Source organism: Macrosteles quadrilineatus, unplaced genomic scaffold (genome assembly GCF_028750875.1).
Source record: "Macrosteles quadrilineatus isolate MER2022 unplaced genomic scaffold, UCM_ALF_1.0 Scaffold_9__3_contigs__length_116548681, whole genome shotgun sequence".
Lineage (NCBI taxonomy): Eukaryota > Metazoa > Arthropoda > Insecta > Hemiptera > Cicadellidae > Macrosteles > Macrosteles quadrilineatus.
The window spans coordinates 36,068,213-36,084,150 of NW_026542602.1; the positions used below are offsets into that span (position 1 = coordinate 36,068,213).

Sequence of the window (15,938 nt, forward strand, 5' to 3'; positions counted from 1 at the left end):
CATTTATTTCCACATAGGTCTATGGAAATCTAATTTGTTTAACACGTGTACATAACATTTTCCCTCATAACCTTTTTGTAAAATATATGAGGTACCTACGTAATACCTCTCTGCTCACTACTTTTGCATACTACTTTCCTTCTCAAGCCCCTTTTTTAGAACACTTATGCACAATTCTACTTAAAACTAAATAGTTTAACGTGGTATTGCTTCCCTAATAAACTGTACTGTAAAATATTCATCCTTCAAAGCTCCTTCGTTCATTATTTTGGAAGACCACTTTCCTAACTCCTTTATACAACTTATGCAAATTCCTACGCAAAACTCCCTAGTTCGAAGTTTATTCATGCAAGTGGAAGTGAGAAGTGCATGTAAGTGGTGCAGCAATCAGACCCCGGTGCAGTCAAACAAGGCCGGGTCCGTCATTGATTTTCGTCCAATCAAAATGGGGAGAACAGAACACAAGCACACAAGGGCGAGCGCTTACGACCGATAGCTTCTTTGAGGCGCTCCCCGTGAAAACGACAACTGCTCAACTCTCACGTGTGGATTGTTAGATTATTGTTGTATCCGACTAGATTGTTAGATTATTGCTGTATCCGACTAGATTGTTAGATTATTGTTGTATCCGACTAGATTGTTAGATTATTGTTGTATCAGACTATACCAGCGTTTTATGTTATTTTACTTTTCAGTATATAAACGTTTAGTTGTAGTTTTTTTTTTTTTTTTTTTTTTTTAGTCACTCTAGTAATTAACTACTATCGTGGTCGAATGGTTGATTATTAAAATCAAATACGGAAAAGTATGTATGAACGTAAAAAATCTTACCCCATGGGCCTAACATGAATTTGAGTTATTGAATTGCAAGTCGTATGCCAGCCAATTCTAAAGGAGCAGTAAAATTATAGCGGTTTACTTATCATCATCAAGATGTAGGAGTTTAATTTTGCTCGATATACAAGGTGCTTTTTTTTAACGCAACCCTAAATTACAAGAACCATAAGATGGTGTTAAACGACAAAACAAGCGCACATTTTTGTTTCCTTGTATTCTTTATTCTATTGCCAATCAGCTGATATGCATGGTTTCATAGTTATATTAGATTTTAGTATTTTCGGGGGAATTTGTTATGAATAAATAAATGAATAATTTGGGCATGCAAAATTGCCATATTACTTCTTATTTACAATCAATTATGAATAATAGTAAACCTCATAGATAACTTGAACTATGCATATTAGCTGATCGGCAATGAATTAAAGAAACATGGATACCATCATATGAGCTGGTGTTGTTAAAAATTGTCTCTCTTTAGTAGTAATTATTATGGTTACATAAAAAACAAGCTAGTTAAAATAAAGTTAAAGGAGTTGTTGGGAATCTATTTAAAGCTTTTGACAGTATCTAACACACAACACTGTTGAATAAAGTCTTGGTTTAAACAAGTTATCTTTAGATTAGTTTGGATCTTACCTTCTTAATAGAAAACACTAAGTTGAAATTACATCATCTAAAGATGACAAAATGGCCAAATATAATTCCATCTCTCTTACCACCACATCGATGCTTACCACTAAGTATGGGGTTCCTCAATTCTCCATTCTTGGACCAATATTATTTCTGTGCTACACGAACGTTTTATAAATAATAATAACAGTAGTAAACAAGTCTTATATGCATATACTCTAATTCAATAAAATCTTTAAAAAAATATATAATTTATATTTGCTCTCAATCAGTTGGTCATCTTTATTGTAACCAAACAATAGTAAATAGGGGTTTTGTTGTATTTGATGAAACCCTGTTTTGATTTTAAGTTACATATTTGGAACAACAAATTGAAAATTTATAACTTAGGTTAAATATAACCTACCATATTTTAAATTACAAACAATAAAACTCGCAAGATGTTTTTTTTTTAATTTAAATTTTAAAAACCTCAAACGTTATTGTTTAAAGCAGTAATAACCATTTTTTACCTTTCAGTTTTTTTTATTTTTTTTTTTTAATGTATTTTTGAAGTGCTCAAGCTAAATCAGTGCAATGAAATGTAAAAAAAAACCGCAAGGTTTTGCTAAGGAAGGTCAAAAACACGGTAAAAAATAACATTGCTACGTGATTCTTAAAATTAAGTAACCAACTAAAACTAGAATCTATAAAGTAAACACTCTTGTACATTATGGACCATTTACAGTTAAATCAACAAGGTGTATTTTGTTCCTCGAGTAGAAAGAGAAGAATGAAGGGTTATTATTGGGGTTGAAAACTGAAATATTTGAAGCGGATCCACAAATTCCACCGTGGAGAAGATCAGGGAAGGAAGCTGTAGGGGTGTGAGGGGAGAGGGGGGTGAGAGGGGTTTGTTTTATCGCGGTCACTTGGAGCTTTTCATTCTAGCTTGTTACTTCTTAACTCGGTGTTTGACGACAAGAATGTTTCCGTATTCTTTACCCGATAAGAATTCGATTTGTCAGTTTCGATCGCGATTATTTCAGAAGTCGTCATGTCCCCCCTCCGCGCCGGGGGAAATAACAAGTAAGAATCAATAGAAAAGAGTCGAAATTCGCAGTCCGACGTTTTATTACAACTTTTTCGCGTTTTTATTTGTTTAAAGGTAATTTATTTCGGTACATGCGATTGGTTCTCGGTCGGGGAGTCGAAAAAAGTAACGAGGTAGGAAAAAACCGCTGATGAAATAAAGGGCGCAACAGAAATTGTAATAATGTAAGTATTAATTCGATTGATAAAGTAAAAGAGACGAAATAAGTGGTTTTAACGTGCGAGGGGGTAAATTAGATGGCGGTGGAGGGGGAAAGGTGGGTGGGAAATAAGTGCTAGGGGTGGAACTGGACACTGGGAATCTAATTATGTCCTGTGCTCATGCGTAGGAAAGGGAACGGTGGGGGGAAATTCATCAAAGCATTCATTATAGTCATTAGAAACGGCGGGGGAGGGAGGGGAAGTTGGTTCGTCTCGTTGTAGATAGATCTCGCGCTCGGTCTTTTCGTCTGCTCGGCCGAACGTTGCCGAAGTGAGCCGAACACGGCCGACGGTCGCCGTCCCGCGCTGTTGTTGTCTTCAACACTGTTTAGTTCACTGTTCGATTCCGCCTTCGACTGACGCCGCGGCCGTCTCGATCGCCACTGATTGTTTTAAACGGTTTAACCTTCATCAGTGATTTCTGCTGTGACATTTCCCCGCGAGTCCTCAAGTCGCCGGCTCGCCCCGCAACGACGCGCGCTCGACGCGACGCTAACCTACAAACTGTGCGACTCCTCAACTCCCGCCTGGGCTGATAGATACCTCGTCATCATCCGAGTCCGTCCATCATCTAGCCTCACCTGTAAGTACCTCCACCACACAATACAAATCTTCTCCATTGTTTGACGTAGTTTCTAGTTTCAACCCGCGAGAGTACGCGCGCGTCTTGCGCTCTGATAAGATAATTAACAGTAACGTCTGTCGTCTAATCAGTATGACTAATCACCCTATTAGTTCTAATGAAACCCTGCGTTATAAAGCCACACAATCGACGACAATAAACTGAACAAATGCCGAGTGTCTTATATACATTCCAACCACGCTGCATTACTCGATAGTAAAACGTACGGCTGTGGTACTCATTAAAACATTTGTTACGCCCCTAAAATGTTAATTTAAAATTATCATAAAAAGTCCATTAAACTTTCTCGGATATTGTTTTTCACGGATTGAACTCTATAAATCGAATTAATGTTTTCTCTATACCAACGTCTTATTTTTTTGACGACGTGTTGAACTTTTTCAGAATGACATAGTCGATAATAATTAAGATCGTTTTTAAGTAGCTACAATCCCCACAACATCCAAGTAGTGTCTATGCGTCTCCCCGCCAACCCAAGTTTCCCAGTTCAAAGACGGCGGCGCGCGACTGATAACATCTGATAACGCTTCTTCTTTTTCTTTTCAAACAGCTGATCGGAACTAATTGATTCCCGCGGATCCAGACGTTTCGCAACCGTCTTGATCCTGGGCCAAGTTTCAAGTAGCCTCATTATTTTCCATTAGCGTGTTTACCACTGCCTCTTTCGCAATATCGTTTTCAATTTACGTAATCTAATAACGGAGCCTTGCACTAGCTGTGAATCATTTAATATGCTAATCCGCGCTTAATAATGTTCTTGTCACAATAATTTTCACCGTAAGACGTTTGCGATCTAATGAAACGTTTTGCATTATGTATTTGTAGATTGAAATGCAATTAACATTAAGTTGTGCAGGATTATGATGGGCGTGTCTAGTAGTTTAGATTAGTTTAAGGTATAATGTAGTATTTGTAATATAAATTTTAGTGGTGGTACATTAGCTTGAAAACTGTCAGTTTTGTAAGTTAGTGTAATGTAATTTCTACATTAACTTAGAATATACCATACGTTTTTTATGTACGAGTCAAGTCATTTATGTGGATTAGAATTGGAATTAGTTCATATAGAAGTATTTGGCTCAGTTACATTTAAGGAATTTGTTAAAGTTTAAAAACACAAATTAAATGGCAAAGAGTTAAACCTAAAAGAAATAATTTGGAATGGAAAATTCTGTGTATAAGAACATTTACTTATTTCATTAATTTTTACATGGTAAAGTTACACAACTGTGTAGGGAGCTACGTAGCTCACTACTTCTACAATCTAACTATTATCATAACAAATGTTCTTAGTTTATTTTAGGAACATCTAAAAATTTTTCAAAACTTTCAATTACGTATTCTAAACTTCCGAATCTTCGCGAACATTTTAGGAGAAGAGTGAACCGGTACACTACAAAATCGACCAATGAAATGTTATATGCCTACTTTCCACTCAGTGTTTGCAAAAAGATTACACAAAAATGAAATATATTTGTAACCAATAAAAAACCAATAAAACTATAACAAGTACCAACCAATCAATTAATTAATCAATTATTATCGATGCGCAAGTTATAACCAATATTCTCTAGCTGAATACCTTGGAACTGCTCACAGAATAAAACCTTTTACGATTTACCATCGCCTGGCGAAGGGAAATTACCTGGAAATCATTAAAAATAATGTGGAAATAAGAAGTAAAATTACCCGAGTCATAACGAACGTAATGCGTTTCTTGCTATCTGGCTGTAATTGCTGTAATTCTAGTTGATTAACTTCTCGCATGCTGCATGGAAAATATCTAATTGCGTGTTATTAATGAGCATTGTTTCCCCCGCCGTTTCTGCTCAAATTGCTGCTTTTCTAAATAATAAAGTCTGTAATGGCTTCTATTGAGGGCGAAACTATCGGTGGTTTTAATTTACTTCGGGGTTCCCTTCTAGTCTAAATGTTGACTTGTTTTACCCTTTAGATCAGAGGTTTAAAACACGCCAGTAGCTATTTATTCATTTATAAATTAATTTAATAATATAATAGTCTACGTGGATGATCCAAAAATCATTTATAAACGTCCGCAGTTTGTATTTTACACAACAATTGTTTTTGACTAAACAACAACAACAACAACAATAATTGTTTACATTGATGCAACATGCAAACAATATAACAATACTACATGGATAACTCAATCTTAGGGAAGATTCTTAACCAAATCGATACAGCGTTTTTGGACCAAAGTAAAAATTGGCTATTCTACCTTAAAAAATCACTAAAAGATTAAATTTGTTTTCTTAACAAAACCTAGAACTACTTTGAAACTTTTAAATCACTCGATGACTTTAAATGATTTGTTAATATTAAGTTTAAAAAAATGCATATTAACAAGTTTCAACAACTTTTGACAGTTTATTTATGGAATGCTAACATGTTTCAGTTTTTAAACGCAGTTAGTAAGTATTTTCAAAGAACTTTAATTCAACTGTTGCAAATGTAAAGGGATTATATGGAACCAAATTAAATTACTACGCAAAATCTATTAAAGGCAATATCGTAAACTTTAAATTAATTTTAACAATAATACTTTAATTGGTTTTGCCTAAGATTTGCTGTAAGTTAATTTTATACATGATAAATCAGTTAAACAAATAATTAAATACAACATATTTGTTTATAAAATAAATTATCTGTATTTATATATTATGTTACATAGCCTACGTTTTAATAGTACATATTTGTTGCAATTGTTGTATTTTTCGTTTATCATGTTGCGGAATTATGATATGAAACTCATGTAATTTGGCAAAGTTCTCTGTACAATTTACAAAAAATGTGTAGTTATTTGTTCCTCAAAATTCATAATTTATACTGTATCTAAACACCTATTTTGTTTTATTATACTAATTTTCCTTGATTCAAACCTTGTGGTACAGTAATACCGGCATATTATTTTAATTTTTTTTTAAACTTGACCACCTTTCTAAAATATTATATTGCATTGTTTTTTTTATATATTGTAAAAATACTGGGTATATTATTTTGAAAACTATCATCATAGATAAAAGGAGTGTCTTCTTCTTTTAATCTATGCTATCATCAAAAGTAGGTCCACCAAACACGGTTTAAAAAAAAATATGATTTTGAAAGTTGTTAATGTTAGGGGAAATACTACCTTACAATTCGGCTCAAAATAATTGTTATGTATCCCCGAATCTTTTTAAATTTCACTATTCAAAGTATGTGTTCAATATTTTAAGCGAAAACAGTTAAAAAGAATTTTAAGTTTAGTTTAAGTTGTGTTTTATTTAGCTTAAACAGAAACAAAAGATAACACCACAGCTCAAAACAAAAACTATAATTTAAAGATCCTTACCAGTAAGCATTTTCTTAAAACTTGTTAATGTTTTATTGGAAAATTTTGAATAAACGTCCAAATAATCAAACATTTATATACCTCGAATCAGAAACACGCAAAAATACGATATTGATATTAATTTATAACACGCCATGTTCTTATTGGCGCAATTGGAACTAATGTATCGGCCGTTTGACCTAATGCGGTAAATGTAGTGGGAATAGAGCATTCATTTTTTTTTGCATTTTTATTAAATAATCAGATATATATTTTGAACAATCCAAAGTTTGATCAAAGTATTGTAGATTACTTGAAAATTTTACTTTTTAAGAATACAAAGATTGAAGGGTGAACAAAATTTTCTATTTATTCTTAAAATATATTGCAACTCAATATAAGGTTGTTTTTATAACAACTTTAAATAGATATAGAACATTAAAACAAAACATAACTTGTGATCAAATAGTTTAATTGTACAATAATCTTAGTAGTCAAAAATGTGTAACACGATAAGGGTAATCAGATTCAGTTATTAATTAATTATTATGCTCGACTCGGAATATTTTCTAAATATTAGCTAGCCTACTAATAATTGTATTAATAAATACCTGAAATTGTATCCGAAGAATAGTATCATACCTAGGTTTGTTTTTAGTTTTTTTAATGTAAAAGTAATTTTTGTTATTGTATTAATTATACTTAACATTTACATATCATGGCTGTATAAAGTTCTTAGTAACCCAATATAGGATTATATTAAAACAAAAACTAGTTTTATATTTTTCCCACTGTTTAACTATTGTCTTTTTCCGATAAAAAATAAATACACCCTACTTAGAATACCGTAGAAATAAATTTGATTCTGCATTCTATACCGTTTAGTATTTTTTTACAGACTTTGTATAGTTTCCAAATAAATCCATCCTCGACTAATTATTCCGACTAGGTTGCATTTCCTAAACGCATTTCAATCCAATCTCATTCTTATATTGCATTTCAGTTCATTAGCATTTAATGAAAGATAAAACCCTCATTAGTTTAATGGCGAGGAATTGGACCATTAAATATATAATCCTTCATTAGGCTCTGTCCCAGCCATTCCTTGGCTATCTGAAAAACAGTTATTGAATTTTTATTGTTTTTATGTTCAATCGTAATTAGCCTTGTGTTTATGATCGGGACCGCCCTTATCTTAGTTTCTCTCATTCTCATTCTGGTTCTCGTCCGATTCTCATTAGTCATTGCTGAGTATGAGTTGAAACTGGTTCTATCGTAATCGGACGATTAAAAGTGGTTTATATTTGTTAAAGCACACGAAATATTCTTTATTTATTCATACGGTAAATACAATTTTTACAATCAATAAATACATGAGTGGCAAGTTACTAGATAAATATTTGAATAGAACAAACCGAAAAAAAACACTTTTCACTATTAGAGTACAAACACAACTAAACAGAATCAGATTCATCTTGCTAGACAATAAAAATGATGTTAAACAAAACAGTGCAAGAACTGACTTAGGTCTGTTAGTTTTGGCGCATTTTCCGTAACGTATCTAACTTTTCTAAATTATTTAGTTAAAATAAAATTGTGTATGAAAGTTTTATTCAAGGATTTAAAATTTGAATCATCTTTTGCTTTAGTTTTCCTCGTATTTACTCGTTGAATAATCCAAGAAATAATTTTAATTTTAATACATACTATTTATCCAAATCGTAAATGCCTATTCATATCATCATCGGTTGTTAAATAAGATACTAACGTTATCACATGCCAGTAGGAGAATGGTGTAAGTAGAAAATAATCCGTTTTTTATAGCATTAAAGATTATTTAATGTTAAATGTTCTTCAAACTATTTATCCTATGATAGTTTATTAGATTATAAAGTACATTCGGCTGTTGATTTAGCTGTAGGCTACTCATAGAATATTATTTGAACAGTCCAAGCAACAGATAAAGTTTCAATTAGTTATTTTGTCCGATACGTAAATATACATTATTGTGCGATTGTTAAATAACATTTTGAATGAATATTACAGTAGCTGAGGAAATAATGCAATCTCAGGCCCAACCTGGGAATGGAGGTATGTGGTCGATCAGTTGAGCTGCCTCTTTCCAAAAGTATTTATGTCAAACATATTAAATAATATACAAAATTATACACTACTGTAAATAATTTTGTATATTTAGGAGTAGGAGAAACTAGTAGGAGAAATGTTAATCTCCTTATGATTTTATTTTACTCCTTATTTAACTTTTTTTGAATAATCCGACTAAGAAATGAACCTACAATTACAATAAATATTAGGGGATTAGGAGGTACAAGTTTACTTGACTTTTCTTTTATGTATATTTTATACATCGTTCAAATTTTTGTTTTGTTTGAAAAACCAAGCACCTCAACACTGTTGTACAATTTGTCTTTAAGACTCTAGACACCCGACGGACCGATTACATGTTAACCGATTTCCAATCAATTAAACGTTCACTTAAATAATAAAAATTTAATTGCTTTAGATATTATTTAATTGCTTTTTGTAATTATTTAGCTTCTAGTGTCATTGAATCCTTTTGTTTACAGACAACCTTTTATACAAAAATTGAATCTTTAACTAGAAATCAACATTTACTTACCAACCTAACAACTTTATTCTATTTTATTAGCCACGATAAAGATTTTACACACGTGAGAACATCGTTGCAAGTAGAAATATGGTTGCGTCCGTTCCCAGCACACCCAGCTCTACCCTAATTAGTGTAATTTATCGCTCCAAATTGGCACCCAATCACATATTATTAGCATCGAACGTTGGGGTTGTTTAATAACTTGCCGCCATCTTGGAACAGTTAAAACTTTGGGGTGTCCGTACACCTGCCCCGTGTCTAGGAATGTTTTAAAAAGTAACCTTGTGATTATTTTGCTAAGCCATGCAAGTGTTTGTGCTTGCGTTGATAATGGTTTTAAGGATTTCAGTTTGTTGTAGCTCACTATACACAGTTAAAATATAAGTTACAAATTTTAACTTTTAACATTTTGTGTGGAAATAATTTTTATAATAATGTATGTTTGTATGAGAACAGAATGTGAATTTAAAGTTTATTATTCATTGTTGAAACTTTATGAAAAGTTTTTTGTTCAAATAATATTTGTGTTATTTTTTATACTACTTATAAGAATCAAAATCTAAATCTCTTCATCTTAAGAATAAAAAGAAATTTACAGAACAGGTTTTATGAAGAACCGGTAACATTGGTTACAATATAATTTTTAAATATATAACAACTTCTTTGGAGGTTGTTTACTTTACAGTTTCTAAAACAATTTTCTTACCCTTCTGTATGGAGTATTTGCGTTTCTTTGTAGTCTACATATGTCGGTGTTTAATGATAAAAGCTATTGGTATTTTTAGTGTATTTTTCAAAATAAACGGGCTTTTTTACGTATGCTTATTACCTGTAATTTTTATTGAAATTCAATTGATACAATTCACTGTTTAACCCAAAAGTGATACATATGATGTTAAATGGACTCATTTTCCCAATTTTAAATTTTATCGATAATGTTTTAAGATGTGGTTTACAAAAGTTCGTAATATTTAAATTCATAGTTAAAACTCGTTGGAAAATTAGTTTAGGGAATACCATGGTAAGAGGACATTATTGCATACTAACTATGTAACTATTACAAATAAAATTGCTTGTAATGTTTTTTAATCAATATAATCTTGAACCAAAATCATCCCCACAAAATATTAATTTACAGAATGTATCAAGATTTTCTGAAACACGACTAAGATCTAATGTAAGTATGCTACATATTTTTAAATTTATTTAAGGGAACTAAAGTATTCGAACATTTCTGTAACTCATTACCATATTTATGGTGCAATGTAAATATGTAAATACAACAGTTGAATGACAGCAAGTAAAACGGCGCAGCTTTTCACATATGTGTGTATAATTTAGCATTATGCGCGGTAGTTTCAACTATTGTTACATTCACAATAATTTCCCTATAAGCAATTAGTGTTGAGAATATTTCTTTGTTTTATAATACACCACACTTTTTATTTTTCTTCATTTCTTTATCTCTATTTTCATAGGTACATTTTGAAGGAATAAGCATATAACTGCAAATCATTTAAAGCTTTCTCTCCTTTGTAACATTAATTAAATCATTCAAAACGTTTTTTACTGCATATTCAATTTATATAAATAAAATATATATTCAATAACCAATTAACCTATTTAATTTTTTTGAGAATTTCAACTTGATAAAGTGCAATTGTATTTAAGCACTTTTTAATACGCCCTGCTGTAAGCATAACTGCTTACTACTTAAAGTACAATTGCGCTATGTCAAGTTGAAATATATTGTTCAACCACCAAAGCACCACCATATTGTTTGTCAACAACGAGACGTTTTTAAACTTTCAATATAATTTATGTATAATAATCATCAATAATTATAAAAATTGTATTCATTTTCTTAACCACAAAAATAGTTTTTTCCTCGTTCCAAACCAAGAACATCTTGAGCATGTATACATCTCTAAATATTTTTTGTCAATAAACTATATTTTCAGTCTACTCCAGCTAGAAGATCCACCTCACTTCTGCAGCCACACCGCCGGCTATAATGTTAAATTATACACCGTGTTTGGCCGTTAATATAGACTCAGAGTAATAACAATGCTAACTAATTCGCATTATCCGTATGTCTATTATTACATCACGATTGGAACGTGTTTATTTATAAAGTTGATTAGTTCTCGATGACTGCAAACGGCTAAATGTTTTACTATCTAATTGTTACATAGACCTGGGCTATGTTATTGTTGATTTTGACGATGCTAATTCAATCGTGGATAAATTAGTTTGATGTTTGTGCTTGGATGAAACTCGCAGCGTATGGACAGTAAGTGAACTTGGTCTTTTTTTTATTATTTGTTTATTAATTTTTAGGAATCGTAGACTATTGGTGATTCAAAATTGTTGCTTGACCTTTAAAATCAGTTTCATAATGTATTTTATCAATTTGGCACGTATTTGTTAAGGATATACGTTAAGGTAGAACAACTAAGGAAAAGTAATGTAAAATTATAAAACAAAACAATTGTAATTGTTATTTTTCTAATCGATAGGCTCAAATGAGATGCATTTATTTTTCAGAGAAAATTGCAAACAAGTTTTCTCTGGTTTGGGGCAGAGTCAAATATTTTTCATTACACATACATTTTAAATATAATGATTACTTAATGTGATGCTATTTGTCAGAATGTATACATTTATAAATTTACAACTTTCTGTGCCTATTATACATATACCTAATACCCTAGGAATAATAAAGTAGCTATTTTGTTTTGATGTTTGAGATTTGACACTCAAAACTTTAAAACTATTACAAACATTCTTATTTTGTAACACGCTCCACAATTTTATAAACTATCCGAAACAGAAAGGGCCTGAAATGTATTTAAAATCAAATTTCAACTCGATCCGAGAGGTTAACAAGATCCCGGTTACAAAGCAAATCACCCATTTATCGACAAGAAATACACGATTGAATCGCTCTCGACAAATAAACAGATCGAAAAGTAAATTAGTCGACTTTGACGGATACGTCGAAAAGAATTCGTAATAACGAGATAACGCTAACAGAAACATACAAAACAAAAAACATCCATAAATTAGCCAGGTGTTCGATCAGGACTTGAACAGTTAATCAAACGAACATCTAAAGCCCGGTCGGGGGTGAAGGGGGGTGAAATTAAAAATACCGATAATGAACGCAGGAAAATCAACAAACGACGAAACAAAAATCGAGATCGCCTCAGATGAAAGCTTTCAATCACAATTAGCAAATGAGTCCAGCCAAAGTTTTAATGTTACTTTGATAAATGAGCGGGAGAATAAATGTGACAAAAATCAGGATCGAATGTCAATAGGACGGAATGTTTGCGCAAGATGTCGCCTGCGGTTATTAATTTTGTTAATTAAACACACTGTACAACTTGAGTGGTGAATTTAGTTTCTTTATGTACTTACTTTATACGCACCAAGTATCAGTGGTTGAAATTGAAATATTTTCTATTTTTCTAGTTTCTCTGTTATAATTTTTTTTATAATTCTTCCGTGCGTTTCCATTCTTAACGCTACAACTGATGTTATATACGATGAAATTACGAATAGCACAGTGGTCGTCCGTTGTAAATACACCCTCCGATTTAATTAATAATTAATTTTAATGCGTATCTAAACAAGGAAGCTCGAATGAGTCACTTGAAAACTGTTTAACCATAGAAACATAGATACTACATTTTGTGTCCTGCCTAACCAATTTAACATAATTTTCCTCATTGGAATCATAAAATGATCACCTCATTTAGGAACGGTTTTACGTACATATTCACGATTTAACGTAGTAACCTTTTTATTACATGGTTACAAGTAACGTAGTTCTTATAAGGTGTTTAAACATTACAAATCCAAAATTTCAAATTTTTACATAAAATAAGCCTAAAAATATATTAATATGGAGTTTTTATCGTATACACTAAAGTGTTGAAAGATTTCCATTTTTTCGACATCGAATTTTTATTATTTCACTCCAATAATGTTCTTCAACTATTTTAAAATTGCGAATCCAAAATTCAATATTCTTCTACTGCACAACCATAGTTTTTCATCCACTTTTCCCGCCAGTTCGCGAGCAGGGCCGTGTTTTCGCGGCGTGACGCGGCCAGAACGCAAGGGGTGAAAGACGACTACAAGACAAGACAGTTTTTCCGCACCTTACCCTAGGTCAGGGCTGCGCACGCGCCAACCCCATCTCAAACTTGTGTTTTTCCTTTACTACGTCGCTCCCCCTCCCCCAACCACCCCTTACGATATCACTTTTTGCACCCGAGATATTTTTAACCCCAAGCGTCCCCTCTCAATGAAAGAAAGTTTCTAAAGGTTTCAATGTCAAGGGCATGAATGTGTGTCACCGCACAAACTTTGCTTTCCCTCTTTTACCCTTTTGGGATTTTATTCTTTATCTTCGGTGGTTTGAAACCTGTTGAATTCTATTGGACTGTTTGTTTTTGAGTTGGGAAAACGATTTTCGTTTTCGTTTTTACACAGCTGCTAAAATAATTGTGTTTTAAAATTATTGTATGGAATTACGTACCAGATCGTAAGTGTTAAATCGAATTTGAAATAACTCCTTAAAAATTAACTAAGCAAAAAAAAGACGTTGATTCGGAAAATATTTATAGTTTAAACATTAAAATTACAATTTATAAACAAGACTCGATTTAATTACACATGTGTTTACTTGAATTGAAAAAACAATATTTCAATTAAAAATACGTCAATCAAATTTGTAATTCACAGTCAACCCTTTATTTCTTAAAATTTTCAAAATCGTTTGGTCTATTATTTATTTATTTATTTATTTATTTATTTATTTATTTCAACGGACATCTCCATTTTACAGCATACAAACAAAACAATAAACTCAGGATGACTTAAATTGATAATAACAATTTTTGTGCTTAATATTAGAAATAAAATGAACAATATATAATGATCTAATAACAAACAACAGTAACAATGCCAAACCTAGCCAAACAAAACAAAAACTGACAAAATAACAAAGGTATACAAATAAATAATAATTTCAAACAACAACAATAAATAAAAAATATGAAACAATAACAACAAACCTACCATCAACAATAACAAATGATAAAGATAAATATATAGATTGACTAATAGAAATGTTTCATTGTTAACATCTTAATTACAATAATCTTTAATTAACCTGACAATAGTGATATTCTTTTTGGTGTATTTGAACAGCAAACATCATTCTTTTGAATCAGCAAATTGCTTAAAATAAAGGCTTGGGTAAGGTAATCTAAAAGGTTTAAGTAAATTGATATAAATACAAGTATAGTTTATAGCAGTAGAATCGTTGCATAAAGCAATTTAGTTTGAATTAACACTATTTGAAAAGGTTTAACAACACTCCTGCATCATTTTATTACCCAAATAGAACTTGGGGTACAAAATCTGATATAACACAATTTAATATATTATCTAAGTTAAGATATTTTTGAACCGAAGGCTGATACATTCAAAACTAAGGAATAAACAATGTTTAATTGTGATACTACACAACATGTAAACCCAAATAAATACAGCATACACAGTTTGTAATATTAAAGGCTGACTGTAATCATAAAGATGAAAAATAATTATTAACTAACACATTAATCAAATTAAAGTACAAAATGTAGAATCGCATTTTATTTTATTTACACATGTGACGCAAATTGTAGAAAAAGGTTGTATGATTTTCCACCGTCAGACAATGTGATAACACGGAAAACTGTCAAAACACTTTAAAATTGCTACATTTCTCGTAACTGCACTTTAGTAATGTTTTCGTACCTAAAAGTGTTATTGTTAGTATTAATTCCTTAAAACTATAACAAATATTTTTTTATAGCTGCATTTCATCAAATTACATCAAACATATTCTTTCACGAGTTTTATAATTGAACACTTATATCACATTACAATAATATGAAATTACTCGGAATTAAACACCGATTGCATCACACATATTACATTACAATCATATTACCTATCGGATAAATAATAGAAAATAATTAACAAAGAAATTACACGCAATTATTCGTCATTTCTAAAGTGAAACACTCGTAATCGGAATCAGAAACTTTAACAACGCCAGAAGTGTACTTGAACACTCCCATTTTCGCTGGATTCGATTAAAAAATAATCGGAAGCTCTAATCACGTTCGTTGTTTATTTAATTAAACAATAATGGTGTCCTGCCGGGCTCCGGTCTTGTGAAAATATTTTCATTAATTTTACCCGCTCGAAAGTATTTTTCACTTATCGGCACTCGTCGGTGCAGCACGGACTCGTTTATTTATTATAACTGTTTTTCTATTGTCGCGCTCAAGTGGGACCGGCTCCCATTTCAAACATATCTAGACGGCTCCAAATGTCCACTAGTTTAGCTTGTTGCTACAAAGTTTGACAAATTGGATTTTTCGACTCGTGTTACAGAAGAAGTAATATTTATTTTTTGTTTTGGTTGTTGATGTTCCACCCACGTGTGGAATTTGAAAATTATAATAGTTGAAGATTTAGTGTGATGATAATTAAAAATATTT

At 31.5% G+C, this 15,938-nt stretch overlaps 1 protein-coding gene across 5 annotated transcripts in view; it reads left to right on the plus strand.

Annotated features, from left to right (window-relative positions):
• Positions 1 to 2,924: 2,924 nt before the first annotated feature.
• LOC129004063 (POU domain, class 6, transcription factor 2-like) overlaps positions 2,925 to 15,938 on the plus strand; it is a 106,104-nt gene continuing 93,090 nt past the window's right edge. For all 5 annotated transcript variants that reach the window (XM_054432442.1, XM_054432445.1, XM_054432446.1 and 2 more), the window contains exon 1: positions 2,925 to 3,346. The gene's annotated coding sequence lies outside the window, so the exon portion shown is untranslated. The remainder of the gene's footprint in view (positions 3,347 to 15,938) is intronic.